The sequence below is a fragment of the Octopus bimaculoides genome, chromosome 15 (genome assembly GCF_001194135.2).
Source record: "Octopus bimaculoides isolate UCB-OBI-ISO-001 chromosome 15, ASM119413v2, whole genome shotgun sequence".
Classification (NCBI taxonomy): domain Eukaryota; kingdom Metazoa; phylum Mollusca; class Cephalopoda; order Octopoda; family Octopodidae; genus Octopus; species Octopus bimaculoides.
In genome coordinates this window covers 29,184,586-29,189,121 of record NC_068995.1, presented here as the reverse complement: position 1 = coordinate 29,189,121, position 4,536 = coordinate 29,184,586, and positions in this window count along the sequence as shown.

Sequence of the window (4,536 nt, the reverse complement as noted above, 5' to 3'; positions counted from 1 at the left end):
TCTCACCTCCAAAGATTTGGTTGTTAAAGGAAGTGTCTTTGACGTTTCGAACCTACGCTGTTCTATAGAAAGGAAAAGGGAAAGAAATAAATAGAGAGAAGAGAGAAAACGGAGAAAAATATACGTACATACATACATATATAGCATGAGCATGTCTAGATATGCTACTATGGACATGAGAATACATACATAAAGCAAAACATACAATTCTGCACATATACATACAGGCATACAAAAATACCTTGTTGTTGATGTTGAAATTCCAATGAGGGAGAGGTGGATCTAGGTTAGAAACCGGCTCTTTCTCTATTGGCAAGAAATCTTGAAATAAAGCTGAACAATGACATACATATATACATACATACGTACATACATACATAAATAATTAATAAATACAGACATTGTATCTTTAGACATTGACAACTCTACGTATGTCTGTATTTTAAAAAATGCGTGGCCTGACCTATCGATAGAAGTAGATATAAACATAAAATTATAAATACTTTTATCGCACCAACAACATGTGATGTACCTTGGGGAAGTGTCTTCTCTTATAGCCTCGGGCCGACCGAAGCCTTGTGAGTGGATTTGACAGACGGAAACTGAAAGAAGCCTGTAGCATATATATATATATATATATATATATATATATATATATGTATGTATGTATTATGTATGTATGCATGTACGTATGTGTATGCATATGTTTGTGTGTCTGTGTTTGTCCCCTATCATCGCTTGACAAGAGATGTTGGTATGTTTACGTCCTCGTAACTTAACGGCTCAACAAAAAAATACCGATAGAAAATGCACTAGGTTTACAAAGAATAACTCCTGGGGTCGATTTGTTCGACTAAAGGCGGTGCTCTAGCATGGCCGCAGTCAAATAACTGAAACAAATAAAAGAATCTGTATATATGTTCGACCACTTGCAAAATATTCAACATATTTCGAAAATTTCTTCTTCATTTCAAAAGCTAGGGATCTATTTGTAGGTGTTTGGAGTGAGAAGCAAAATAAACAAATTTATCAGCGTGAACCAGTTAAGAAGAAAATTCGTCGAGAAGCAAGTATGCGGGGGTGTGGCGGATGTTGATTGTAAGTTATGCTACGGAGAAGGAGAAGGAAGAATGGAGAGGTTGTAGGAGGAGGGGAAGAAAGAGGAATAGGGGTTGTAGAAAAAGAAAATATTCTTACGGGCATAAGCATAAAAATAAACTGAGACGCAGCAAAGCAAAGCAATGGAAGTGGAGAAAGAGCTGGAAAAAATTTAAATAAATGTGGAATGATGAAGTGAAAAAAATACATATATATATGAATAAATAAATAAATAATGAAAAAACTAGTGAAAATCAGGTATCTCAATCTGTAAGCAAAGACAGATTGAAAAAACCAAGTCATAAAACAGGTATATAAGACGTGACGATAAACAAATTGGTTTCATGCTAGCCGTTTTCCAAGACTACAAAGTACATCACTAACAACAAAAACAGCAACAACAAATTCAACACGAATAGTAATGGTTTCATACTTTGGCAGACGGCCAACGATTTTAGGGGAGGGGTTAAGTCGATTACATCGACACTAATCTCCTGCTGGTTCCTATTTCATCGACCCCAAAACAAAACGATTTTGGCGGAACTTGAAATCAGAATTAAAGAACCGGAATAAATAGCATTAAGTGGTTTGTCCTATGCTCTAACGCTTCGGCCAACTCACCGCCTTATCGTTTAAAATTTTGGCACAATTCCATAACTCTAAGCGGTGGGGCTAGTCGATTATATCGGTGTGCTAACGATTCTACTTGCTCGCAGCCTAAATAATAATAACAATACTCTTTTCTAATAAAGGCACAAGGCCTGAAATTTTGTGGGAGGGAACTAGTTGATTGCATCGAGCCCAGTGCTTTACTGTTACTTTATTTATTGACCGTGAAAGGAGGAAAGAAAATGTCGACCTTTGAGGAATTTGAACTCAGAGCGTAAAAACAGACGAAATGTCACAAAGCAATTTACTCGGCGTGCTATCGATTCTTCCAGCTCGCTGCCTTGTTAATAACATCAATAACAACAATAATAACAACAATTTCAAATTTAGGGACAAGGATAGCAATTACGAGGGAAGGGGATAGTCTATTACATCGACCCCAGTGCTCAATTTGTATTTATTTAGTCGATTCCCAATGGTTAAAGGCAAAGTCGATCTCGGCGGAATTTCAACACAGAATGTAAAAACAGACGAATTGCTGCTAAGCATTTTGCGAGGCGTGTTAGCGATTCTGCCGCCTTCACAGAAGCAATAGTAATAATCCTTTCTAAATTTTGTGGGTGGGGTTAAGTCGATAACGCTGAGCCCAGGACTCAACTGGTACTTAATTTTTCGACCACAAAAGGATGAGAAGCAAAGTCGATAAAATCGACCCCATTGCATAGCTGGTACTTATTTAATCGACCCCGAAAGGATGAAAAGCAAAGTCGACCTCGGTGAAATTTGAACTCAGAACGTAGCAGCAGACGAAATACCGCTAAGCATTTCGCCCGGTGTGCTAACGATTCAGCCAGCTCGCCGTCTTAATAATAATAATAATAATAATAATAATAATAATAATAATAATAATAATAATAATAATAATAATAATAATAATAATAATAATAATAATAATAATAATAATAATAATAATAATAATAATAATAATAATAATAATAATAATAATACTTTCTTTATTGGCCATCAGGACCGAACACGAAACATAAAGGGCGATACACAAATGAGGGACAGTGAGGTTAAATGTGTAAACAGCAAACAAACACAACGATTAACAAAGAGATGAAATCAACAATATGCTTCCTCAATGGGGGGCGGGAATTCCTCCGTAAGATGACCAAAGAGACCTCACGCACATAGACCCATTAACACCAAAGACTTCTCAGGAAGGCGCACACTTAGAGTAGGGCCATTCACGCAGGCCATTCTTTCCACCTTCACCCACCTTTCAACGAACTTACTGGGTGACACTACCTCCCTCTCCATCCTCACTTTCCTTTTCAGGTGGAACCTGAAAAGGTCAATGAGACCTTGGCCAACGAGGAAGGCACCTGTCTGCAACCCTTTCAATTGCGTCCACCACAGAAACTCTTTTGCCATAGCCACCAGACAGAAAAATTGCCCTCCTTTCCCAGCCAAAGGAAGAAGGGATCTTCACAATGGACTCGGACGATAGCCGGATCCATCCTACACATGACAATAAGTGATCGAGAAAATAATAACAACAATCCTGAAATTTGGGGGAGGGGACATTCGATTACATCGACCGCGGTACACAACTGGTACTTATTCTATGTTCCCGAATACAAAGTCAGCCACAGCGGAATTTTAACTCAGAACGTTAAGGCGAGCGAAATACCACTAAGTATTTTGCCCGGCGTGCTAACGATTCTGCCAGTTCACTGCCTTAATAATAATAATAATAATAATAATAATAATAATAATAATAATAATAATAATAATAATCCTTTCTAATATAGGCACAAGGCCTGAAATTTGGGAGAGGGGCTAGTGTGTTAGTAACTGCATAAGATCAAGCATAATGGGCTAATTGGATGGAAGCCAAAATAGACAAAAGCCAAGTAGATTCCCAATGTAGATTAAGCAAATCAAAAGAAGAAAGCGTTACTCATATTGTAAGTGAATGTAGCATGCTGGCACGGAAAGAATACAAGAAAAGACATGACAATCTAAGGAGAGTAATCCACTTGCGGCTTTGTAGAAAGCTGGGATTTGAGCATATTGATAAATGGCATGAACATGAACCTAGAAAACTATTAGAAAGTAACAAATACAAGATGTTGTGGGACTTTAATATTCAGACTGACAGAGTAATAGAAGCTAGAAGGCCTGATTTTGTAGTGGTAGATAGAGAGAAGAGAAAGTGTCAGATAATTGACTTTACATTCCCAAATGCTGAAAAAATTAATATGAAAAGTGTAGAAAAAATAACAAAGTACAAGGACCTAGCTATTGAATTACAGAGACTGTGGAAAGTGCGGGTAAAATGTATTCCAGTAGATTGAGGTGCATTGGGAACTATCCCTAAAGATCTAAACAGATGATTAGAGGATATAGGCATAAAACCCAGTTTAGTATAGCTGTAGAAAACAGTATTATTAGGGAGAGCTAGGATACTTAGGAGTGTTCTTGGCATCTAAGGTAACTTGTTGTAGCGCGATGTTAAGATTCTTTTCTTTTCCAGCAATCTAGTCTGTTGAGTGCATATGAAAAATAAAAATAATAATAATAATAATAATAATAATAATAATAATAATAATAATTATAAAGTAACCACCATAGGACTGCAAAAATACCTACTCCAGAAACAAGGAAAACTAATACAAATAGCCACAAAACACGAGCAAAACATAAAACTGTTTTCAGTATTTAAGGAAGCTGACAAATACAAACAAGAAATCATACTACCTAACAAATACGAAGAAGAAGAAGAAGAAGAAGAAGAAGAAGAAGAAGAAGAAGAAGAAGAAG